General features: G+C 36.2%; 1 protein-coding gene across 17 annotated transcripts in view; it reads right to left on the bottom strand.

Moving 5' to 3' along the window:
• The window catches only part of arvcfb (ARVCF delta catenin family member b), a 183,376-nt gene extending 156,205 nt beyond the window's left edge, over positions 1–27,171 (bottom strand). For 7 of the 17 annotated variants that reach the window (XM_052555791.1, XM_052555788.1, XM_052555796.1 and 4 more), the window contains exon 1: positions 27,013–27,170. The gene's annotated coding sequence lies outside the window, so the exon portion shown is untranslated. Of the gene's footprint in view, positions 1–27,012 lie in introns of all 17 variants that reach the window. The other 10 variants (XM_052555784.1, XM_052555783.1, XM_052555789.1 and 7 more) reach the window with 3 other exon arrangements.
• Positions 27,172–27,997: the final 826 nt, after the last annotated feature.

The following is a 27,997-nucleotide window of genomic DNA, read 5'->3' as shown; positions in this document are numbered from 1 at the left end:
GTGCCGCCCGCCAAGACGAGCTCTGATCTAAAGTTATTCTGGTGATCAGCCCTGCATAGACGCATTAATTTATGTGCTTATAATCCACCTACAGAGCCCATACAGCAAATACCCATGAATTTACATTGCTTCAACTCTTTGTAAAGGATTGCCTATTACTAATGCCATTTCTAAATGGAATTTCCATTTAATACATTCTGCCATTTCAACTGAGGAAAAAATATGTCAGGTAATTAAAAGGCAAAGCAGACTCTCTTAATGAAATGCGATGGATGAACCGTCAAACCTTTACATTCGACTTGAGATAATTGAGACTGATGCTGTAATTTTTTTTTAATGGACTTTTCAAAAGAGCTCAGATCTGGAGAGCGGAGGGCTGAAATTACATGGTACAGATGCACACCATCAATCTGGAGGTGTCTTAGAGCAAACACAAAAGACCCATAGTGCAACAGAAGAAGAAAAAAATCCCTTTAGGACTCTCTGAATCAACTACACCGATAACTTTACTGCAAGCAAATTTTATTTAATTTGGATTAACATTCCCTTAAAAAAAAACACAAATCCTTTTTTAATAATAAACCAATCACTGAATAATTTGCACACTGCACTACATTAATCGAGAAAACAATGGTCTTTCTGTTCGCACAGTATAATACATAGAGTCTACGTTAAAGCAGTTAAGAGCGCTGAAGCGAATAGAAGAGAGAGGAAGAAAGAGCATGAGAGAGTGGATAAATGAGAGATTTCACTAACAGGTCCATGTTTCCCCCTGTCATAAAAGCTAATTCACAGAACGTCCACAGACTCTCCTCCACTTTGATGCATGAAATTCAGGACCATCCATGCTATAAATTGCAGGGCTCTAATGAGAGCAAAAAGAGGCTCCCCAGACACCAGCCATCAGAGAACAGCCATTTCACATGGCACTCTAATACCAAGAGTGAGCAGAGGTCAGGCTGGTCCGTTAACCCTTGGAAATAATGTGTGGATATATAATATAACTATATATTAGGGGTGTAACGGTTCACAAAATTCACGGTTCGGTTCGATACAATACACTGATGTCACGGTTCGGTTCGGTTCGGTACGTTTTAGATACAGCAAAATGTAAAAATATCTCAACTTTTCAGAATGCCGCAAGCGCACCGCGTGTCATGTGACAAGAAATAACCAATCAGCTTCATCCTTTCCCGTAACAACGTTGAAAACTGAGCCAAGATGAAGGAACAGCTGATCATAGTTGTATATGGATTGCAATTTTGAAATAAATTTAGTAGCAGAGCTACTGCAAGCGATTTTTAGAGCTGCAAATCCATTTATCCTTCGCTGAAATTTCCGCGTCTCATGGAGAGAGCACGTCATTGTTGCTTAGCAAAGACAGACGCCTCATGAGCGCTTCTGCCCGAGCGCTTTGGAAAGGAGGAGAAAGACGCGCTTAGCGTTTTCCATGCGTTTTTAGGCGCGATATGTGAACGGCCTCTAAGGCGCTCGCTCACTCAGTACGCGCTGAAGGCTCGTTGCAAAATGTCTAATGCATTTAACAGACCAGAAATATAAGATCCTAAAATAACCAACAGGTCTAGTGTTTGGGTGCACTTTGGATTCCCTGTAAGCTATAATACCGGTGTGCTGCAGGGATAGTTTGTTGCGTGCATGTTTCTCCTTTTTTTCGTCTTTTCCCAGATACTGACACAATAAGGTGATGTCAGCGTAAATGAGTTGACATGTTTCAAGTATTCCCTGTCATGTTGCAGATGCGACATACCGTTGTTTTTTTATCCACCACTCTCTTGCCATCACCATTATAGCTTAAAGGGAATCCAAAGTGCACCCAAACACCAGACCTGTTGGTTACTGGAGGATCTTCTTTTTCTGGTCTGTTAAACGCATTGGCTATTTTGCAACGAGCCTTCAGCGCGTACTGAGTGAGCGAGCGCCTGACTGAGTAGTACCCTAACATAAACATATAAGATGGTGTTTTTTTCTTCTTCGGGAGTGTCAGGGGCGTTGCCTGTTACGTCGTTTGGGTTATTGGGCTACCTTGTTGAACGCATATCATTATATTTCTCTCTTTTTTTTTTTTTTTTCAAATATAATTAATTACTCCAACGAACCGTTCGGTATACATAATGCGTACCGCGTACCGAACCGAAAGCGTCGTACCGAACGGTTCAATACGAATACGCGTATCGTTACACCCCTACTATATATATATTAAAAAACTTCAAAGTTTTTGAGGTAAAATCAAGATTTGACTGCGGTGCTGATACTCTGAGGGTTCACAAACTTAATCTTGCCATTTATATGTAAAACTTGTATAAGAATGTCACAAAATGAAGTCACAATCGCAGACAAACCCAATCTGACCAAACTACACACATTTTTGTATGTTACGGATTTTCATTGAACACACTGTGATGATCATTGAGAGGCCAGGTTAGAAAAAGTATGTGAAACTCTGTGTTACTAATTCTCCAAAATCTAATTAGAGTCAATTAGGGAAATGAGAATGAAAGTGTGGGTCTCGCAGGTGCCCTGCACTTTAAAGGCACACAAAGCCTATAGTTACTGACAATTCAGGTTTTCTTAGGAGACGCTGAATAGTGTAAACCATGTCTCAAACCTAAAAACACATTACAGAGATGCACAAATATGGGAAATTCTGAACTGTTGCTACTCTCCCTATAAGAGTAGGTACCCTGCAAAGATACTTTGACCAACACAACTGGTAACTCTGTAAGAAGAAAGAAAGAACCCATAAATAACAGGATAACAAATCATGTGTCCACTACCACCATGATGGTTTTGGGGAAAATATATATATATATATAGACACACACACATAAATGATTGTGTTATGGATTGACAGGTTTCAAGGTCAGCCAAGTTAGGTGGCAGCAAAATACATAAAAAATAAATAAATAAATAAAACACCAATGTGCACTGAACAACAGATGATACATGCCTCTCCAGTGAGATATGAATGCATGCATGCATCAATCTTTACCCATCTGAGTGCAGAATTCTAAATATGCAACAAAAACGTGAAGGATCAAAGAACACTAGGAGAGGAAGTACAAGAGAAACCCCCTTTTAATCTCTCGCCTTCTCCCTCGCTTCACCATCTGCTGGAGCTGGAGCGCTCACTGCGAATGCCAGAGGCATCCATGTAAGCTCGGCTTAGAAGGGAGAGAAGAAGTGTGGCTGGTGCAGAGGAAGAAGAGGAAAAGGACAGCCATTTGTAGACTATAAAGTGGTTGCTGATATTGTTGTTAAACAATAAAAACTAAGCACCACACAATACAACGTCAGCCTATTGCAAATCATTTCACTTAAAAAAAAGTATAATTCTAATTAAAATTCTGTCATTAAGAATGTCCAAGCTGCTCTTTTCCAGAGTGCTTTTTTGTCTTTCTTAGAACCTGTAAGCCATCACTCTGTACTCAAAAGAGCCAAACTTTTAAAAATGGGTGCTCCAGTAAAGAAAGAAATACAGGTTTAGAGCGTCAAGAGGGTGAGCATAGGATTTTCATTCTCGGATGAATTATTCCTTTAATCTGACATTTTGACAAAGGCTTGATTTCTTGTGACATATCACTGATCCAAATTCAAAGTCGAATTGGTTACATCAGCTTCACCCTGCTTTCAGTGAGGCCAAGAAATAACCTGGCACTCAAAACGTGATGCATCCCTTAGTTAGGGCAAGTTAGTAAGTAGTAGTAAAACTAACAGCTCTGAGATGTGCACACCAGAGCATTACACATATCGCAGTAACAGTAACAAGCTGTGTCATGTCATCCTAATCATGTCAAGACCGAGAAATCAAGTGTCACAGATCTAAAACAACCCGATTGACAGATACTTGCTCGTTTCAGTTTGACGCCTCTAGTTTCTTCCACAGTTTTGACAGGAGAAGGAATTAAACAGGAAAGACCCGAGATGTTTCTTCATCCGCACTCCCACACACCCTTAAAATGTTCATTCCCCAAACCGAAAGCTCAGTTGTTCTTCCTCTTCATCTTGCCCATGTTGTCACGACCACAACGGTACGAGATAATTGGGGTCGCATCACTTGTCGCAGAGTTTAATTATTTTCTGATCCACTTCCTGCATATTAAAAAGCAGCAATAAGAGAACATCTGGATCAGAGGCCGGGGAGTCGAGCGTTAAAGACTGCGGGGAGAATTGTTTGTAGTGGAAGCTGCGAGGGATTTGCAGCATATGGGAACGGATTATTAGCGCAGCAGTGGGAGACTGTTGAATTAATGCCACCCTACAAGGTCAAACAAGAGTGTATTCATATGAAAATCATGCCAGACAGTTTTTATTCAACTCTTTTCTTACTCTGGGAGGCTTTCAAAAGTCAAACTTGGAGATTTCAGGAAAGATAATTGAAGGAATAAAAAATACGAGAACATTGATGAAATCCTGATTTTTTTCTTCTTAAGGTTTCTCTGAAAAGAGCTAAGGAGAAAGAGAAACTTGGAATAACTGGAAGCCTAAAACTGGCTGAAAACCATTTAAGTTAAAAACTACTGTGTCTCAAGTCATCTGTGAGCTTTTCAAATGAGACTGAACTCCGTTACTACTGAGGGGACATTTAAAAACCATTTAGAAGGGCATGACAAACAGCTTTGTCACAGAAAATACATTAAGCTTGAAGTTTAAAATTCATAAGTCATACATTGAGTTTATTTCACAGTTTTCCATTTCCAAGTTATTTAACTCTATTTTGCCACAGATATGAAGCGCAGTGTTTGTAATAGAGAGCTCCAAAATCGCTCCAACCCTTCACAAAACTTCCCATAAACCTTTGCCTCTCATCTGATACATCTGAGAAAAACTGTATCTCAGAAGACTTTGTGGTGAACGTGACCACGAGGAGGTCAGATTTTCCACATATCCACAGATCTTCTGCATTGCAAACACCCTGCAAGTGTGGGAGGAAATGGCAGTAGTTTGATCAGAGCATCACTACAATGCACCTGACTTATAGTATGCCACACAGCTGGCCGTAATGGGCCCGTAACATTATTCACAGATATGTCATGGGTTATGCTCATAAAAGCCTTGCTGACTCCCTCCAGGGACGTATGGAAAGGGCTGCGTGTAATGCTTTCCGCTACCACAGACAGCCTTGGAGACCTCAGTAACAGTCCCCTTCTAAGGTCTGTGATCTTGCCCTGTTTATGTAGCACAGTTTATTTAAATGATGACACCATCTCCGATGAGGTGACGCATAGAATGTAGGACTGAAAAAACAAAATAGCTGCACAAGTGTTTCCCCTAGGCTTTCCCCTTTTTTATGGCTATATAATGGTTAAATAAAATTGTACTAATCAAATAGCATGTCTTATTAATTTAAATCATGAAGCTTAAACAAATTAATATCAATGCATTAATAGTTTAACAAAAATTACATGTTTAGGGCCCTAAAATAAATTTTTTATTTTTTCCAAACTTATGTTTTATTGTTACCAAATTCTGTTTTATCATGTCTAATTATTTGAAAGCAAAAAAAACAAGTTTCATTTATTCTCACAATAGCATTATGATTTTTTTCCCTCAGAAATTCTCTGTTGTGTATTTAAATTTTTTTAAGGCATAAAACATTCATTTATTTTATCTTTTAATTCATGAAAATTAAACAAATGTAATTTTTTGGACAATCAAATGGATTTATTATCACAATTAAAACATTGAAGAAATATTGTATGATTATTCCTTAAAAATAAGGTTTTAATAATTTTAGTAGTAGTGGTAGCCTATTACGTACATTCTGCAGAACAATAGTAATAGTAATGGCTTCAAGTTAAACTTTTATTTTGACGGGTTGCTGTGAATACCTTTACATTCCTGTGTGTATATGATATGATGATCGTTTTACTCAAATGAAACGGTCAAATGCTCATAAAGTGTCTCTCAGAGTAAATCTGGAGGTGCTGTTCATGTATAAATGTCCTCATTTAGTGAGACGAAAGACGTTTATATCACAGGGAGCATCATGTGCACTTCAGTACAAGTAGCAAACAAAACCATGTGTCTGCGCCATTCATTAACACAGAGACGCGCAGAAATTTTTACTGTGGTCAGGCCAGCCTCCACCAGCCAAAAATTACCAGTTTTGTATTCAATTTTGGATTGCTCTAAAATGGAAACTTCCTGTTTCCAAAGATCAGTTTCAATTCAGATTGGCATTCCACTTCCCCAGTGTGCCAGTTTCACAACTGTCTGATGTTGCATTGCATAACAAAACTCATATATGACAAGATTTGTCTTTGATTTCAGATAAAAAAAGAAACTCACAATTGCCTTACTATCTTTCTGGGCCTTGAATGTGTCAGTTGTGTTGCTGTCAGTGCAGGGTCAGAAAGCTTAAACATCTTAATTTGTTTTCCCAAGATGAAGGAAGGTCTTACGGGTTTGGAATAACATGTGGGTGATTAATTAATGACTTAATTTTTGTTTAGGGGTGAACTATTCTTTAAATAATCCATTAAACAAGAAGTACTGCCATCTGAACCAATTACTTACACACTCAGATTCAAGAATACCTTACATTCGTGAACATTGTAAGACAAATCATCCAACAATCTTTGATACGTACCTAAATGAACTCATACTAAGAAGGAAAGGGCATGAAGCCCATAGCATTTTGATTGCTTATTCGAGCCCCATTTGTTAAACAAGCAACATGAGAAGAAAGCTTTTCTGGCATATTTTTAGATTTGTTAGAAAGGCAAACATGGCAATTACAAAGAGGCGTATGATGCTGATGCTTTCTAACTTCTTTAATCAACTGACTCAGTAGCTTTTTCTGACAGAATATTCTTGCTGTTATGTTAACATTGACTAATTCACACTGTACCAACAGACACAGATAAATGTCAACAGACACTTTCATGTCCACATCTGTTGGTGTAGTCAGTGCCTATTTCCGCCGACATGCTAAATCTGCATTTGTATGGTCTGACAAGTTCTGAGAAATGGCATACTGTAATCTCTTGACTGTCAGTAGTCTACATTTATCAGTGCAGTGTGAACTGGCCTTTAATATGCACGCTATTATTCCTTTCTCTATTATTATAAACCTTATAATAAATCTATCTTGCAGCCTCATCGGTCATCATCTGTTCTTTCTCCTCCAATGCATACAGTATTCTGTTCACTGTTCTCTGCCTCCCCTCCCCTCCCCTCTCAAATTCTCTTCTCAATTGTGTGAGTTTGAATTAGAAAGCTTCTGATTAGGAAGCTTTCCCAAACAATCCTTCAACCATACTGGGAGTAAACTAAGCTATGTTGCCCTAAGACTTGTGAATTGGCTAATGGCCTTTGGAACAAAGAGAGAAAGAAAAGTGTAGATATTACACTGTAAAAAATAATTCAGTGGCTTAGTAAATTTCACAAAAATAAAGAGCTATATTAACTTAATAAAATCTTTTGAAATCATTTAAGTGATATTTTGAGTGGGTCAGATTAAAAATAATAATTAAAAATCCAACAAATAATTTCTCTAAAATTTACATATATTATTTAAGTTTATGTAATGAAAATAAATAAGTATTTAACTAACTAATTATTTTTTTTATATACCTTCAATATTTCTGGTGAATTCTAATAGAAATATTTGATAATTATTTACTTGTACTGATCTGTTTTAGAAACTAAAATTATTAAGTATTTCCTACCAATTTTCCTAAATAAAGTTCCAGCTTAATAAATGACAGTTAAATAAATTGATTAAATTTCGCGGCTAAAGTGATCACGTGTGCAGCTCCGCTCCGCAGGAAAAAAAAATCTGCTTTCCTCAGCAGCGACGTCGACTAGCCATACACCTCACAACTCCTGGTAAGTAACGTTAGTCAGCTAATCCTACTTACGTTTGTAACACTTTATTAAAAAGTTAATAATTATTAAGCATTTCCTAACAATTGTCTTTGTATTTTACGTCATATTCAACAAGTTTCGTAGCTTAATCGAAGTCACGTGAAGGACGGCTTTCCTCAGCAACGGCAAGACCCGCACTCCTCTCATATCATGGTACGTTATTATAATTTATCCAGCTAGTTAATACTAATTATGTTTGTAATGTTTAATTCAGAAGTTAATTATTAAGGATTTCCTAACAATTGTGTTTGTATTTTGCGTCATCTTAAGAAGTTTAACAAGTTTCGCGGCTCAAGCAAGAGGCACCTGTCACTGAAGGACTGCTTTTCTCAGCAACGACGTGAACATTACTCGAATTTCCTGTAAGTAACGTAGTCATTTTATAACTATGTATATTTGCAATAATGTATTCAAAAGTTGATTAAACATTGACCGTGTGTACGTGTACATAACAGTGTAGTTTTCTAAGTTAGTTAGTGGGGCAGCCATATGTATGTTAGTTTTTTTTTTTTTTTTTTTTTTGGAGTGGGTTAACGTTCGTACTATTTTGATCACCGTTTATTTCAACCGCCATTTGAAAGTCTAACGATAAGTGTAACCGTGGTCCAGCAACTATAACTATACATGCCCAATGGAAAACGATTTTGTACAGGTTCCCCTTTGGGGTCAGTGGCTTGTCAAAAGGGAACACATCATTTATGAACTTTCAAATGACAACATTCTGTTTTGTAAAAAGCTGTCATTTTTTTGTAAAACATCATAACTACTACATGAACTCAAGTATGAGCTCTTAAATCACCACTACAAATACGCCATGCAAAAGTATTTAAAATGGCGTGGACATAACATTGACTGGTGCGTTTTAATCAGCTCCCACTATATGCTCCATTGTAAAATCATTCTAGTACACTGAAACTTATCACATACAATATCGGTCAAAAGTTTGAAAACATTAAGCTTTTTAATGTAACAAATCCAGACCTGGTGGGTATTGAAGGACAGCCGAGGCTGGGTGAGGGGTACGTTGTTTTAATTGAGTAAACTTACTAAATTTCTTAAGAGTGTGTTTAAATATATTCATTTTGATTTGAATTAAGTAATATTTTTGTTCCCTGAAACAGATCAGTTTAATTTTCCATCCTTAAATAGTTTGATAGAAATTTCACAAATATATTATGTGTATTATAAATAAACAATTTGTTAGTCAAATACTAAATTGTTTTAGTGGAAAAAATAAAATATATCTGTACATTTTAGATAAAATAAACTGTTGTATTTTTAGTCAGTTAATATGTTTACATTTATGCATTTGGCAGACGCTTTTTTCCAAAGCAACTTACATTGCATTTCCAGGTACACATTTACAATTTTATCAATTTTTGCTAGCGTTGATGCTCTACTGTTTGAGCTACAGGAAAGCCATCTTTTGTATAATCAAGTAGCCTAAACTATATTCAGAGATTTTATTAAGTTAATAAAGTTAAATATTACTGTAATATTTACTAAGTCACAGAATTATTTAGAGGGTTAAGGGTTGAGTGTGAGGGTTAATGCAATGCATATTTTTTTCAAGTAGTGAAATTAAACAAGCTTTTTTTGTTTCAAAACCATTAGTCATTTTACTTAAATATTAAACATGTTTATAAAGAAATTGGTTGAAATAATGCGGACCTCAGTAAAAGCCTATAGCATTGATTTACAGCATAGAAGCTCGCAGTTGGTCTCTTTTCATTTTTCTTTTAGGTTTATTGTTAAAAATAAATGTCCCTATGTAGAAAATTAACCTGTCCTGTTGTTAAGAAGAATGCTGTTAATTTTTGCAACTCCTCCCCCTAGTAAACTTTGTTTGAGATTTTACCTATCATATGGTCCAACAGAATGTTTGCTTCTTCAGGTGCTATTTGTTTTGTGTATTTGTCACTTTCTTGTAACATTCAGGTTTGAATGTTAGCTCTAACCAGTTATCTTTAAAATTTGCCTGTAGGGTTCAGCTGATCTACCCGTCTTCGTACAAGCAGAGTTGGCAGAGGAGGTCATAAAAATCTACATCCTTCGGAACAATGATGGGGCAGTCAGCGATGTAATCTTGGGAATCACAGCAGAGCCTGCTGCCATCTTTTGGGAGTCACATTGGATTTGAGATATCCCAAGACCCACAAATACAGGTCCTTCTCCAAAAATTTGCATATTGTGATAAAGTTCATTATTTTCCATAATGTAATGATAAAAATTAAACTTTCATATATTTTAGATTCATTGCACACCAACTGAAATATTTCAGGTCTTTTATTGTTTAAATACTGATGCTTTTGGCATACAGCTCATGAAAACCCCAAATTCCTATCTCAAAAAATTAGCTTATTTCATCTGACCAATAAAAGAAAAGTGTTTTTAATACAAAAAAAAAGTCAACCTTCAAATAATTATGTTCAGTTATGCACTCAATACTTGGTCGGGAATCCTTTTGCAGAAATGACTGCTTCAGTGCGGCGTGGCATGGAGGCAATCAGCCTGTGGCACTGCTGAGGTGTTATGGAGGCCCAGGATGCTTCGATAGCGGCCTTAAGCTCATCCAGAGTGTTGGGTCTTGCATCTCTCAACTTTCTCTTCACAATATCCCACAGATTCTCTATGGGGTTCAGGTCGGGAGAGTTGGCAGGCCAATTGAGCACAGTAATACCATGGTCAGTAAACCATTTACCAGGGGTTTTGGCACTGTGAGCAGGTGCCAGGTCGTGCTGAAAAACGAAATCATCTCCATAAAGCTTTTCAGCAGATGGAAGCATGAAGTGCTCCAAAATCTCCTGATAACTAGCTACATTGACCCTGCCCTTGATAAAACACAGTGGACCAACACCAGCAGCTGACATGGCACCCCAGACCATCACTGACTGTGGGTACTTGACAATGGACTTCAGGCATTTTGGAATTTCCTTCTCCCCAGTCTTCCTCCAGACTCTGGCACCTTGATTTCCAAATGATATGCAATATTTGCTTTCATCCGAAAAAAGTACTTTGGACCACTGAGCAACAGTCCAGTGCTGCTTCTCTGTAGCCCATTTCACGAGTTCACCCTTACATCTAATCTGAAGGCAAATAGTAGGCATATTTTGGCGTGCTGTCCTGGGGGAGGGGTCCGGGCCCGGAGCATAGCCCGAACCCAAATAACTCCCCCTATCCCTAATTTGGGATAAATAGATTAGAAGTGAGGAGTTGGGGTGGAGGAGGGTTGCCGAAAAACTGTCGTGGGACAGGAGGTAGGAAGACTGGATATATATACGCTTGCGTGCTATTTAAGATTATTAGCTAAACGAGATGAACCTGTGCCAAATTGGATGATTATCTGATCGTGCTTCTCCCGAACTTTGTTAATAAAACCACATTTCCTGCACACACCTGTGCACGGTGGCTCTGGATGTTTCTACTTCAGACTCAGTCCACTGCTTCCGCAGGTCCCCCAAGGTCTGGAATCGGTCCTTCTCCACAATCTCCCTCAGGGTCCGTTCACCTCTTCTCGTTGTGCAGCGTTTTTTGCCACACTTTTTCCTTCCCACAGACTTCCCACTGAGGTGCCTTGATACAGCACTCTGGGAACAGCCTATCCGTTCAGAAATTTCTTTCTGTGTCTTACCCTCTCGCTTGAGGGTGTCAATGATGGCCTTCTGGACAGCAGTCAGGTCGGCAGTCTTACCCATGATTGCGGTTTTGAGTAATGAACCAGGCTGGGAGTTTTTAAAAGCCTCAGGAATCTTTTGCAGGTGTTTAGAGTTAATTAGTTGATTCAGATGATTAGGTTAATAGCTCGTTTAGAGAACCTTTTCATGATATGCTAATTTTTTGAGATAGGAATTTGGGGTTTTCATGAGCTGTATGCCAAAATCATCAGTATTAAAACAATAAAAGACCTGCAATATTTCAGTTGGTGTGCAATGAATCTAGAATATATGAAAGTTTAATTTTTATCATTACATTACGGAAAATAATGAACTTCATCACAATATGCTAATATTTTGAGAAGGACCTGTACTCACTTGAGTTGTTCCAAAAACTGTTTCTTGAGCTGGATTCTCCAAAACTCTGTTAATGTTCAGAGGTTAAAAAATTATCTTCTTGCATAGTAGTGGTTCATGGTCATCCCACAGAATGGGTATTCCTGATGGAAGTGTTTCTGTTATCGGATTAATTCTGTTGAAGATATATTTCACCCAAAAAGATGATTTTGTCATAATTTACTCTCCCTCAATTTGTCCCAAACCTGTACGAGTTTCTTTCTTCTGTTGAACACAAAAGATATTTTAAGTGAAGTGACGTGACATTCAGCCAAGTATTAAAGAGTGTTTGTTAACGCAGTTAAAGGTTGCCATTGACTTTGCATAGTATACTTTTTTTTTTTCCTATCATGGAAGTCAATGGCAACTTTCAACTATCTGTTAACCAACATTCATTAAAATATATTTTGTGTTCAACACAAGAAAGAAATTCGTACAGATTTGGGACAACCCGGGGGGCGAGTACATTATGACAACATCATCTTTTTGGGTGAACTATCCCTTTAATATTGATGTAAGTGTTGCTTTTATTTTTTTTATGGTTTAATGTTGAGTGTGACTGCAAATGGCTGGTATGCACCAGGAACAAAGATGTCATTTCTCTTACGGCTATCGTATTTTACATGTAATCTACTTGAATACTAAGATGGATGAAATGTTTCATAAGGTTTAATCATTTCCCTTATGGCTACTTTACAGTTAAAATTTTTGCAATCTACTGGAATATTAAAATGGATAAAATGTTTCAAAGGTTGATTTTAGACTTTGTCTTATGTTTAATTGACAAATAAATTTTCAATAAAAAATGTGTTTCTTTCTTTATTTGGTTTTATTATATTAATTATAAAGGGTAAATAGTGTAAAAAAAAAAAAAAGTGAATGCAACATTTTGATAATTTATAGTCCAATATTAAGTTAAATTCACTTTTACATGTAGTAAACGTAGCAATTTTTTTTTGTTAAATTTCATCCAATATTTCAATTATATCTACTCAATATTTTTTGTTTATTTTACATAGAATTACAGTTGTGGTGTTTTATAATTTTGATTATATCTAATTAATTTTATTTCTCATATAAAGTAATTCAGTTATTCAGATTTACTTAATTTTTTTACTGACAATTACTCAATTTAAACAGTATATTTCATTGATTTCACAGCTTTAAAATTTACTCAATTTTTTTGAGTGTAAAAATGTTTCACCAAAAAAATTGAGTAAATAATAGTTAAACTTTTTACAGTGTAGCCTCGCCATAAAACAATAATTCTCTCAATAATGCCAACAGAATGAGCTCACAGGGCTTACATTTAAATAATACAAAAGCTAGGAGCTAGAGACAAGATTCACAGGCTGCAATCAATGGTGCCTGCCTCATTGTTAAATTGCTTTATTTATAAAAAATAAAAAAAACTAATAATTCAAAAGAACTCAAACGATGAGAGACCTGCTTAAAGATTCTTTAAACATTTCTACATTTCTATTTTTTTTTCAATGGACAAAACGTAGACAAAGACATGAAGAAGAGTAAATAATGACAAACATATAAGCCTACTGTAACTGTACTTTGATTTATTCCTACATATTAACTGACACACTTGCAAGATCATAAAATATGTTATTGATGTTTCCAGTATATGGTACTTCTGTGCACCAATAAAGCAGCCAACATACTATTTTATGATTTATGGTTTGAATCTGCATACACATGCCATGAGCATATTCCCATTACTCCATTCTAATTTACCATGCCTCAGTTAAAGCTACAATGCATTTCATCAATGTTTTGAAGTAAAAAACTCTTAGTTGGTGTGGCTGTAAAGGAGAGAAATGGTTTGCAGATGAAGCAGAGAGGATTTGGCTAAAGATCCGACATTGGGAATGGGAACACGGTCATCTTTACAGAAGCTTAAATAGTCTCACAACCCCAGAAAGCAAGAGTCATTTGCTGTGCCAACATAACAGATGAGATTTGAACTTGCTCTCAAAATCTCCATCATTTGACGTGTCTTTCTTTAATTGAAGGATGACACTACTAACTTTCTTTCGATCTGATATAAATCACCATCAAGGCCAATATCAAACTTTCAATTGCCTATATTAAATAGTTTTATTTATTTATTATTATTTATGAGAATAAAATTGTTAATTATGTTCACTGAATATTAAAAATCCATTCACATTAAATAGACCTAAAACTGCAAATGATCCTTTTGGGTTTTTCATTCTTTATTAACAATTATAGAATATGTGTAGTAATTTAAGATCTTCTAAAGTTTAAACTTAAATCAAACATCACAGAAGCCTATTAGGCTATGATAAATGTCACATTTCAGACAGATCTTCCACTTCCTATTTCCACTTACTAAAAGTCAAAGAAACAGTCGGCTTCTGCAGAAACAAGACAATATGACAAAAAATAACTACTACTCATTTCAGCATTGCCATTTCTTGAATAACCAGCATATTAGAATGATTTCCATAGGATAAAGTGAGAGTGAACAGTAGTGTAAAGCCCACTGAAATTGGAGCATTGCAGCACAGGAAGTGTTATTTTAATTATCAGTAATATTTTACAATATTGTCACTGTATTTTTATCAAATAAATGCAACCTTAGTGAGCATAAGCAACTTCTTTAAAAGAAATGTAGTATACTGTACATTATGAATTTTCAGCATTTTATCTGATGTACTGTTTTTTTCTATGTTAATTTAATCTTTCTATAGACAGGCAGAAAAACAGACTTCAACACTGAGCTGGGTTGCTCTTTAGCAGTGTCAGATGATACGTCTTTTCTCCATCATGACCTCTGGCAGACACCGCTCCCTCTGTTTCAGTGTGTCCTGTGACTGCTTGTGCTTTTCAGCATTTCTGTTTGTGTGCAAATGAGCAGAAGTAGTAGTCGCTCAGCCATTTGCTAGTAAACCTAAATTTTTTCAACTCAATGATTATATTGTCATCCAGCATGAAAACTAAACCATTTAGCTATTAAAAAAATTACATTTGGGATCAGTGTTTTCATGCGTGAAAGCTCTTAATGAAACATCACTATTTTAAGTACCAATATACTTCATGATTGATCTGCCCATCTCTACTCCCAGACTGTCTCAGCCTTGCCAGGCGTACACTGTCAGCACACACTGTTCTGTGGTGGACGTCTCACCATCACAGATGCAACACCTCTATATCCAGTCATCCACTCGTATTCAAGTCCAGCTGGTCCAGCGTCCTTCATTTCCCCCTTTCCTCGGTACACACTGGACCAGGCTTCAGAGTTGGCTGAGGAGCCTGGTACATGCATAAAGACACAGTGATAAAAACGCTGGCAGTTCATCCTGCCACATCCAGGCTCTGACAGAGGCTTTCTTTTATTTCCTGCCCAGTCTTAAGCATTAGCAGAAAAACGTTTATTTGACAGCTCCTTTATTAGACCATTCAGGCAAACCTGCATGTAGCCCAGCAATCCTGTCTCTTGCTAAACACTTCAATGGCCATCAATAGCTCTTCATGTCCCTGAAATACAGTGGGAAGCCACAGATCCAACAGAGGAGCGCAACGGTAAACATCCTTTCATTAAAAAATTACTTTCCTCAAATATAGATTTAGTGTGAGGCAGACAATGTTCAGACCTTCACTAGATGCATTTTAAAAGAAAGAGGCTACAATAAGGTGGTACAGTTAAAACTTGCCTTGTGCACTATGCAAGGCGAAAACAAAGAGCAAAATCAACCAAAGCATACTGAATTTTTTTAAGGTCACTGCATGGGAAATCAAGTTCTTACACTTTTTTTTTAACTCAAATGCAAAGAAAACAATTGTATTTCCTTGCAGTTCATGTGACGAACGGAAATGGGGGAGATGGAACAAGAAATATTATTTGAGATCGCAGCAACACAAGGTGGTTAAGAGACAGTGTTGCTGGACAGAAACAGTGAAAACACTGGACAAAGATGAAACTTTTAGCGTGTATATGTAGACTGTCTGTGTTCACAAACAATATAAAATTTCTAAAAGGAATGAAAATGAGGGTTTGATGGATAAAAGTACAGTGCATTCGGATGACAAAACATATTTTCGAAAATAACTTTCAGTAGACAAGAACGCCACAAAGCAATTTAGAAAAATGTGAGAATTATGTGGTACAAAGTACCTTTATAGCACTGATTTGATAATTGTCCACGGCACAAATTGGGAAACACTGGTCTAACCTGACGAAAGTCGATGAATGACACTTTGAAAAGCTACACATTTGGCTGTAAGCAAGCGCTTAACATTCACATCAAAACTAAATCTAGCTACAAAAGTTTTCAAAAAAGCAGATATAATTAAAAATAAATAAATAAGAAAATAATAATAATAATAATATTGAAGGCATTTTAAATAATTTGATAATGGATTAAAAAGAAATGTATAAAATAAACATCATTTTATAGGGCCCTATGATTTATGCGATGCAGAAAACGCAGACAGAATCGTGGAATTCAGTCCTAAAAATGGAATTCGCAGTTTAACGAGGAATGTCACAGAATTTGTCAACTTTTGAATGAATTAATAAAAAGTAGGTCATTACATTTAAATCAAATCACAATATGGACTAGTATGTGTAAATATTAAGCCGGAAATGTCGATATGAAAATAATCATATTTAAGATGCAGGTTCTGCGTGTTTCTGTTAATGAATGGTGCAGAAGCGCGGTTACGTCTATTACACACATAACAGTGTCTGCTGTTCGAGAATCTCCAAAACTGTTCTGAGAGTGACTTCATGAGCATTTGACCATTTGATTTGAGTAAAACTAGTGTCATGTAACATACACTGAACTGTAAATGTATTCACGGTAACCCGTCAAAATAAAAGTATTTGCCAGAAATGTATTACTATTGTTAAGCAGAATGTTCATAGCCTACTACTACTAAAAAGAAACAAACATTATTTTTAAGGAATAATCACACATTTTTTCCATGTTTTAATTTTAATAGTAAATCCCCATTGTTTACCAAAAAATTATGTTTGCTTAATTTTCTGTAATTAAAAGATAAATTAAATTAATGTTTTATGCACTCATTTGATAACTAGAAAAATGTTTAAACACAACAGGATTTTTGAGGGGGAAAAAAACATTTCATAAGGCTACTTTAAGAAAAAAAATTTATAAATTAAGTATTTTTATGCATTAAAATAATTAGACATGCTAAAACAGAATTAGGTCAGAATAAAACATGGTCATAGGGCCCTAAACATGTCATTTTTGTTAAACTTAATAAATTGATGTGAAAATGTATAAGTTTCCTGATTTTAATTAATTAGACAAGGTTTTTGATTAATAAAATGTAATTTAACCGTTAAAAAAAAAAAGGAGTCAAGGAAAATTAAAATGAAAAAAAAAAAAGAAATCCAGAAAAATTTAATTAAATCTTATTATATTATTGTTACTTTATAGACTCAAGAATACATCCATTCCAGACACGGAAAATGCTCTGATTTGAATTTACAACATTTATTTTACCAACCAAACATGCTAGGAGGACATACAGCGGTCCCTTTCTCTGTGTCAGAGTTAGCTTTGTTTAATGTCATCTTCTAAATAATGCCGCGAGTGGGGCTTGAGGAAGTGATGTTGCCCGCTTCTGCGCAGTGCTATCTGATGCAGCTCCCGATGTGAGACACAGGAAACAGAAAAACTGCAAAATAATAATAATAATGTGATTAAATGAGATAAAATAACGTTATAACCTTTTGTTTCATCTCATTTTGGTCAACGAAACACATTTTTAGCATAGTTTTTATTTTATTAACCACATTTGGTCTTGTTTTTATTCATTAACAATAATGCATTATACAATTACATTTAAAGGGGGGGTGAAATGCTCATTTTCACTCAATATCCTGTTAATCTTGAGTACCTATAGAGTAGTACTGCATCCTTCATAACTCCAAAAAGTCTTTAGTTTTATCATATTCATAAGAGAAAGATAGTCTGTACCGATTTTTCCCAGAAAAACACGACCGGCTGGAGGCGTGACGTGTGGGCGGAGCTAAAGAATCACGAGCGCGAGTAGGCTTTTGCGTTGTGAGCGTTTGGAAGCTGTGACATTACCGTGAGGAAAAAAACATCCCAAACAAACCATGGCTAACAGTCAGATTCAGCCTTATATTTATGATCCAGAATCAGATCCAGAGGCTGAAATTTAACAAGAGCAGCATCAGCAAAGGCGTCTCTATGTGGTATGTACTGAAACTGTATATATTTGCTTAGCGGTTTTGGAAAATGACTAAGTTCCACTTTATGTCGTCTTTTTTTTTTTTTAAGCTGTACATGTGGAAAGTGCAGTTTGATGACAACATCGCATGTTGTTTACTTGATGTGCTTACGCGCTGATAGCTAAGTTAACAACACAGAGATATTTGAAGCAGTTTTACTCACAGCCTGCGGTTCCAACACACGATCGTGACCCTTTTTCGTTGGGACTGCATTATCCTTAAGAAATAAACGATATGCGAATCCGGCATCAAACTGGGCCTTGTTTGTAAAACAAGCATCTTCGAAATGCAAGGAACAAACAAAAACACTTGCACGTTGTTAACTGAGAAGATGCGCAAATCCACGTTCATTTTCAGCGTTTATTGGCACATCTTCACAGTTAACAACGGCTCTGTGTAGTAACAGCTGCTCTATGTGAAATCACGCACCTGATGGAATTAACCGCTGATTAGAGAACCGGCTTTACTGACGAGAGGCGCATTAACGATCGGCCGATCGTGATCGGAGCACCCCTAATGAAATGTCTGCAAATACTGTTCTGTTCCTGGCTGCCATTTTGCATATCCTTATGAAAAATCCAGACGAGGAAAAAGCACCTGCAGTTTTTATTTAAACAAGGCCCCCATGATTATTTCAAACTTATTAGGCTCATTTTAGAGTGGATCATTTTGTGAACCTGTTACAGGCTTTGCACAGAGGCTACTACTGAAAGATGGGCTAAAGGCAGCTATATTTGACCCAACTGCAAACTTGCAGACCATGAAGCAAAGCAAAACACTGTATCTCATTTCATAGGTGAATAAGTCCTAAAGGCACTGCAGAAAAAAAAGACTGTTTAATTTAAAGTTTCAGAGAGACGGAGGAAAAACTAAATTAGGACTATATTTGGTGCAAATAAAGGACCTTAATAAATAAATATATATATTAGGAAATGACCTCTTTAGGAAAGCTAGTTTTTTTAATGTATTCAAAATGCAGTCTTAGCTAATCCCCAGCAATTCTGGCACAGCCACGGTGAGTTGGAGAGAGCGTGGCTTTGCAGCGTTGAGCAGAGTGTTTTTCAGGGCACTGCTAATTAAACAAACCTTTCCAAAAAGTCATTTCTCACATCATAATTGCATTCGGTACTCAAGGAGGAAGAGAAACCAGCTATAAATAAGGATACAACTTGAAAAGATTAGACTAATTATTGGCCAGATACAAATGGCACACTACTGGGAGTAGGGAAAGTGCTCATCTCGGCTCTGAGTGAAGATCCGTTTCAGGGAGGGCCAAGATCAGGCATGCCGCACTGGGGCTTCTGGGTCATGATCCCACAAAGCAGACTGGATCATTAGGGCATTCCTTTCCCACAGCTCTTCTTCCAACAGACAACACATACAAACATTTAAATCACACACACAAAAAAAAGAATTCCAAAGAAACACAACAGGGGCAATCAATTTCAATTCAGAGACTAATGGCATGTCAAACTTTGACGAAAAATTCACTCTTGAAATTAAACTTGGAACATACTGTGAGCAAAATAATTTGCAAGCAAAATATGTTAATATTTCATTATTTTATATTTTATCCATTAAATGGATAGTGCAAACAGTTGCTGGTAGCTAGCCACATTCTTCAAAATATCTTCTTGTGTGCTCAACATAAGAAAGAAACTTATACAGGCTTGGAACAACTTAATGGATGACAGAATACTCATTTTTGCATGAACTATCCCTAAAAGATCATTCTGAACTTCACCTTTCCTTAAATATCAGCACTTGCCACCCTCCAGGTGCCTTCTCTGGCATAGCCAAGTCAACTAGAATCAGCTATTTAGCTCCTGTCCTGAAGCACACAGTGCAGTGTTTAACCTCCCTGGATGTTCCAGTGATTACAATTAAGCAGCTCTTATCCTTGGACATAATCAAGCCTGGGTTAATCCACACACACCATGACAACCACCACATGACAAGTCCCAGGCTGCTGCTTGGACGGTGTCATTGTTGGAACAGGGTCAAGTATGACAGGAAGCGTCTCCTCAGCCAACTAGGATGTGGAGCGAGTGACGGGAGAAAGGGTTGGGACATGAGAAGGGCATTGGGAAATAGCTGGAAATTTCCACCAGATCACATTTTCATAAATCAAGCCCTTGTCCCGGCACAGTGCAGAGCAGAAGGAATTGGGAAAAGAGGATTAGTTGAGTGCAGCCCAAACACTGGAGTTAAAATGTTATCCAATATCATTCATACGAGAACGTGAGGACAGACGAGCGATGACTTTGCTGTGCAAGAGCAAAACTGTGAAGCTGGGGAAGTCTAAAATGACAGTGCTCAGAACAGTATTCTTTCAAATAGAAAAATGTTTATTGCAATATCAAAAGATATTCTGGACTGGTGCATTCTTTATTATTATCTGTATTAGCTTATAGCTTAACATGAAGACACTACCGAAAGGCAATGAAATACATAGATTGAATGTCAAATATATCCACCATCATATCTAGCTCAGGAGAGGCAGATTTTGAGTTATCTGAGAGGAAAGTCCATGGTAAAAGAGTGTTCAGTGGTAACAGTCAAGTGCTTCAAATAAAAGTAGTATTAGTATGAGTAGTTAGTATTGTGAGCAAGCCTGCTTTGGCAGAACACTGCCCAATTAGTCAATGCCAAATTAGCAAAGGTCACAAAAAAAACAAAAGGAAGGACATGGAAAACAAAGAAGCAAACTTTATACTTGCACCATTCCTCAACTTAAAGTGGGCCTGATATTTTTTAGACCTTCTCAATCAAACAAACAGTCCTACAGAAGAATAAACAATAGGAATTTGTGCTCTTAATACTAATTTCCTGATTCTTGGAAATATACACAAACACTTTTACATGATTTATGAGCTGATAAACCTTGATTAAGGATATTTAGGACAATGAAACATCACATTTCTGCTCTGAAATGCCACCAAAAAAGGCTATTTAGCAGGAAGGATTATTCAGAGCAGGTGCCACAAACTGTGCCAAGGAGAGTCAGTATCGCCCAGTCGTGGATTTTTGCAGCATACCAAATGGCCTGGGAGAGACGGGGCGAGCAGAGCTATCAAGCAGGTGTGTGGCCATAAAGAATCATTCACCCTCACACGGAAACCTCTCACTGTCCTTTCTTTTCATCCTGTGGTCATTTCATTCAAAGGCGGTCAAACAAACCAACAAAACTATTCACTGTTATTATACAAATAATTACGTATGTATAACAATGAAGTCATTGTTTGGTATGACTACTGCCACAGATATGATTTGCTTATATTTTGGTACAGCTATTTGGATACATTACCAGCTACACACCCTGAGCACAGTTAAAAAGAGACCAACCTTAGGTCTATATTCCAAAGTGTTCATAAATTACAACAAGTTAAGTATAGATAGTGCACTTTCATGCCTACTTTAAAAAAATAACAGTTAACTGTCAATCCACACTAATCAACCTAAAACGCTTGTCACGTGACCATTCATGCAGGTACAAACATAAATATGAATAGGTAGATTCCCTATTATTTAGATCACCGATGCGTCTACGTGCTTGGAGCGATCGAATGGGGAATCTAACTATACATCTATGGGTACAACAGTGCGCATGATATTATTATTTACACGGTCATCAAGGATACACAAAGTGAATGTGGGCAGCCATGGCCATTGTTTCCAGAAGTCTACGTTTTAGTCTGTTTACACTGAAACGCAACCCTTTTCAAACTAAAACAGGGTCTTGTTGCCGGAGTATTGTAAACGATAGGCATAAACGTACCTAAAGTTATGCATTCTAAAATGAAAACGCACTTGTGTAAATGGGGCCTTAGAAGATTTATCCCTTGAAAAGCATTTTTAAAATCGGATATTGCATTGGAAATGGTACTTATGGCGGTCTCCTCCCCCTTAGTGGGCAGTGTCAAGTGTTATATTACAAAATGCATTACGGCCTTTTAGAACCAAAACTTTTCATAATCTTGGCTACAAACATATCATTGGAAAGGTCTGAGTCTCAGGATTCCATATTTCATATGACGCCCTAAATAAAATCTCACAGGAACCACAATTTTGAATTTTTTAGACTTCTTAGAACTTTAATTTTTAAGGCTTTAATTTCATACCAACAAACCTGTAGCTTAAAATATTTATCATAAATAAATAGAAATTACATTTTAATATCACATTTTATTTACAGTACATTTAAACTTCTATACATTTTTGATCCTTTAATTCTTAGAAAAAATTCCACTTTGCAATAATCTGCTGATTTTCTTCTTTAATTATCTTTATTTTTTTTATTTTTGATCTAGAGATTTAAACTATATTGCCTACAGTGATTAACAAATTTATAAAAACAAATTTATGTTAAGTTTTTAGCCAGTTTTGTAAGGTTTGTGTCACTGCTGCTCTTAACTTACAGTACTGGCAATTACCAAAATATTTTTTTAGCTTTCTGTATTGGTTAGTCTTCCAATATGCATAGGCTCTTTAGCTTCAGTAGTGGGCTATTTCTAATGTTATAATATAATTATTGCTGTTATCTATTAAAGAAAGGCAGAAAAAAAAAATATCAAGTGCTTTTTTTTTAAGTTACCCAATTAGCCAGAATGTATACAAAAAATGCCAGCAAGCATGCAAGCTGTTATCAAAGGAGGCCATTTTTTTTAAATATGTGAATAAATACTATTTAGTTGCTTTGGTTTGTTATTTGTCATATAAATGACAATGACATCTTTAGATTTACTTTTTTTGACAGATTCCTAAAATATTTGTGTTTTATCTATTATGACAGGTGGTCTAACAAATTGTTAAGAACTGTGTTTTCATAGCATTCAGTTGGTACAGTTGTTTGAAGGACATTGGGCAGAATGTGGAATAGTGTGTTTTTGAAAATGGAAAATAAAGAAAATTGTGTGTGTAATCGGCCAACGACTCAATAATCAAAAAAGTCATTAGTTGCTGCCCTAACTGCATTTCGACTATACATTTTATTGTATTTTTTTACAGTATGTGGGTTCCCTGGGAATTGAACCCACAAGATTTTGTGCTGCTAACGCAATGCTCTACCACTGATCCACAGGAACGATGTAGTGAATAGTGAATGACTGAAAGTGTTAGGTGTTTTAAACAACATATACATGTGTGCACAAAATGCCTCTTATGTTCTCACAAGCATCTTGTGAGTTCAGCACTGCAGCGAGATGTCATGATAGACATGAGCAGTTTTCTGCCATCGCTTTGCATGCTGACAGCTACTCTCTTGGCATCGCAGTGACTGATGCTTACATCATTACTATAGCAACCAATGCAGACACACCAGATATTAACTACACAGTCTGAACAAATGGATCAAATCACATGCAAAATGAAAATGCGGACCATCAGACCTAAAGATTGGATTTGAAAACCAAATTGTATTTGGGTATGGTGTGAACAAAGCCTTAGTGTATGTCTGAGTGTACAAAACATAAGCAGGCCTGAAATTAGATTCAGTAAAAGAAAAGCTTACATAATGAAGACACTTCATTAACATATGAAATGAGTTCCAGGCAGGAGGGACTGCGAAATTACATTCCACAGCTATTGTTCCAAAGAACTGAAGAAGAAAAAAAAAACTATAGGGCACTGATAGTCAAGGCCAAGACAAAGATTGAAAGAGAGGCGAGAGAAAAAGAGAAGCTTTAGAGACTACCCATCAAAGCAGAACTCAAACTCTAAAACTTTCACAAAGATTACCATATTCTAAAAGTGAGATATGAAAAGTTTATCAAAAAGCAACTTTATGAAGATTTCCTTCACATAGTTCATCTTATTAGACACTTCAAAAGGCAACTGACCACCAAGGCAAAATAAAAGGTCATAAATTTACATACCCTTTGTCTGCAGTATCTGCAAAATGTTAATAATTGTACCAAAATAAAAGGGATCATATAAAATGCATGTTATTTTCTCTGAATAAGATTAATTTAGAACATTTAGAAAAGAAAATAATGGTTGTATTTAGAAAAAGGACCCCATTCAAAAGTTTGCATCCGCTTGATTCTTATTACTATAAAAAAAAATTACTATCCATAAGTAATCATTAAAAAAAAAAGTATCACTGTTTCAGTAAAAAAAAATTTAAGCAGCACATGTTCAACATTGACAATAAATTTAAAACAATTTCACCAATGAAAAATTGTTTATAAAGCAACACTGAGGTCACCGTGATGTGAATTAGGTTGATTAAACGTACCAGACTCTCAACTCTTTATCACTGTGTTTATTTTAGATAAATTTAGTCTTTAGGAGGTCTGAAATTACTGAAATCTAAAAATAAAAATGCCTTCCAATAAGCCTATAATGTATTGTGCGCTTGATTGCCAAGCACTTTACGCTGCTTTTCGGACTGTGAATATACATGTAAAATTCCCTATAATTTGACATCTCACTTAAGATGGACAAACACCCTGTTAAGTCTGCTTCGCAGGGAGCTACCAACCAAAAGGAAACTCATCCCAAGGCTCATCCTGCCTTCTCTGTACAAAAGATCTTTTTGCAAACTCAAGCTCAGCTCTGTCAGCTTTCATCCATCTGACTAAAGCAACATCACAGTGGGATGAACTGCAAAATGTGGGTATGCTCCCCAGTGGCCTGCTTTGCAACACTGTTTTGTCGTTTTATGAACTTACATAAATGCACCAAATTCTCCTCCTGATGAAAGAAGCAATGAAATTACTTTGACAGCTTCCATCCTTGACTCAAATTAAAATAAAGTTTTCAAAAACATGTACAACTTATTGTAATTATAAAATGGAACAAAGGGTAGATCTTTACATGGCGCGGAAATTCTCCTGACAAGCAAAGCTGCTCAATGTGCCAAGAGTGACAGCGCTGCCTAATTTAACAAGCTCCTCATCTCAGCTGGGGTAAGAGAGTTTTAACAACTTTAATATTTCTTACAGTTACGATAACATGCAATCAGTACGACACTGGGCCTTTCCAATGACATATTACAGAAAGTAAATAAGATGTACATGTACTTTAAAGTAAAGATGAGTAGTAATTAGCCAACATGCAAAAGAGGGTTGTGCTTACACATCACATCAGGCCTAAAAGGTTAACATGAACATGGTGCATTCTCACCTCACCTATGAAATTGCACTTGCACTTTGCTTATTAAGGTAAAGTCTCAGAAATGTATATAAGTATAACCTTAAAACTGATGATGACATTTGTTTACATTAATTCATAATATATTGCTAATGCACATCACACTACAAAACATCTCACCAGCTATGTTTTCATATTGTAATTTTGCTTTCACCCTGCACTTAAAAACGATTTTTTTTTAGCAGATGAACGATTAAAAACATAAAATAAAATCAAAACTGACACATGGCTTTAAAGCCCTCAACAATTATGTTCACAGGACATGCTCCACTTTTATTGTAAACATAACGTATTACAAATAACGACGTCTATTGATGTGAAAGCTTATTTTTACAGTTACCGTATCGTTCTTGGTGAGAAAGGGCCGAAAAATCTAGGCTATGATGGTTCTCCAGCGAATTCCAGTGTCAAGTGTAGCTTATAACGTAACAGTGTGAACACCTGCATGGTTACAGTCTAGCAACGTCCACCCAATCATAAACAGCGCCTACCTTACTAAACAATTGTGTTTTGTATAGTCGCAGAAACTTCCAAATGCGTAGTGTCTAGATTTCACATCTTTACCACACACGCCTTTCCAAAACAGGTCGCGTGGCCATCAATTTCGCACACCTTTGTCGTCCAATCAGCGTTACTCACTCATGAATATGCAAATAAGAACGTTCTTCCGCTGTTTATCAATTGTACAGTAAAGGGTGAAATTTTCAAACAAACATGATGATTACCCATGATTCATTAATAACACAGCTTATGTGTGAACAGTGTGAAAAACCCATGATTACGTTTATTTGGGGGGTTTGCTGCAGTGCAAGTTAAATGCAAAAACGAAAAAAAGAAAGAAATTGCACAAATATTTGATGAACTCCAGCTGCAACACATATTTTAAATCGCTACAGTTATGTAGGCCTGTGGGATTTAGTCAGTAAATGTGCCAAAACGTACAATTTCTATCAAACAGTATGATCCCCAAAGAAATCACTAGCCCAGACAAGTCCTATTAAACAATACAATAAAAATCTACAACTTGGTGCATAAAATATAACAATACCAACTCTGCCAGTAGCACGGTATCTTTGCTACAACTGAAATTGTGCCATATGCACTGACACCAGGATCACCCTTTCTGACAGATGCCGTAGCCTCGGGTCGTATTTTAAATGGTCAATTCCTTCCTCATGAGTAACCGAATCAGAAACACTTTATTCAGATTTGTGCACATTATTCTAAACAATCCCCTTAATTTACAGATCTGGGTGAGAGAACACTGATAAACACATCCTTCTGCATCCTAATCAAAACGACAACGGTCAAATTAAAGGGCTGCATTTCACTAGCAGCTCATTGTGCGCGCGTGTTACTATCAAGCATGACGCGCGTGCCTCAAAATAACGTAGATAAATATCAGTTGTAGGCATGTGATGCATCTTCAAATGCTTTAAAGTAAACGCGACATCTAAAACGCACTAAAGCAAAATGTATGTTTAACTACTGCCAAGCAACTGCTCTCAATTGATAGACAGTAAATAGACGAATCGCTCGATCAGTTGAGATACGCGTGAACGCGAATGCAGTAGTTTATAGGGGGTTGCGAAGTAAGTTTCTAAATGTCGAGTTTAAATGATCATAGATAAAGAATACAGCGGCGAACAAGAATCTTACCTGTCTGCTCTCTGTGAGTTGTAGGGACAGCAGCAGCAGCAGCAGCAGCAGCACACACGTTCAACTTGTCAACACTATCAGCGGATGATTCCACGATTAGCTTCAAGCATCTCCGCGAAAAAAATAAACAAATCACTGCTTACTTTTTCGAAACAGTCGTATTATGTTTCGTACAAATCGTGATTATTCAAAAGAAATGCCTCATCTTAAATGTAAAAACGGTACTTGTAAAATGATACGATGCTTTCCAATGTAGACAACAAAAACCCTCTCAGTGTCATTGGATTCTTCCAAGGCAGGCTTTGCACACTACTACAAGTGCAGCGCATCTCTCTGATACATACTCTACAGAAATATTGCAACGTTTTGAAATAGACAAATTCATGCATAGGCTACCAAACAAGCAAAACTGAAAAAAAAGAAAATAATTAGCAAACATCAGGAACATAATATGCTATATTATAGGCAAGTGTGCATCAGAATCAATTAAATATAAATTAAATTAATATTATTTTTAGATCAAAACACACTGTTATTATCTAAAAATAATATTTCTTTAATTTCTATCATTTCTACTTGATATGTAGGCTACTAAATATGAGAATGAGGGGTAGTCAGTCAGTTTAATCCTATTGGATGCAGTTGTTGTATGAGATGCAGTTTTAATATCACTGGCAATATAATAATGAGGAGTAGGCCTATTATTTGAGAGTAGTATCAGTATTGTTTAAAGTATAATTAAAGACGCTCCTGTTTATTGATGAATGATTTCATTTTCAATGGTTACATCACTATCAACAAAATAATATCTCTTCCAAAATTATCATGTTCAATAACATTATTATGATTAGTGCTAAACAGTGTTTGAATCCAAATCGATGACAAAAATTGTAAACTTAGTTCATTCTTGCTCCAATATAACAACTGATTATATTATTATTAATATATTTTTTCCTCACTTTATCTTGATTTTCTCCACCTCAGC

This window comes from Carassius gibelio, chromosome B5, assembly GCF_023724105.1.
Source record: "Carassius gibelio isolate Cgi1373 ecotype wild population from Czech Republic chromosome B5, carGib1.2-hapl.c, whole genome shotgun sequence".
Lineage (NCBI taxonomy): Eukaryota > Metazoa > Chordata > Actinopteri > Cypriniformes > Cyprinidae > Carassius > Carassius gibelio.
The sequence above is the reverse complement of the archived record's forward strand: the minus strand, read 5'-3'. Positions and strand labels throughout refer to the sequence as shown.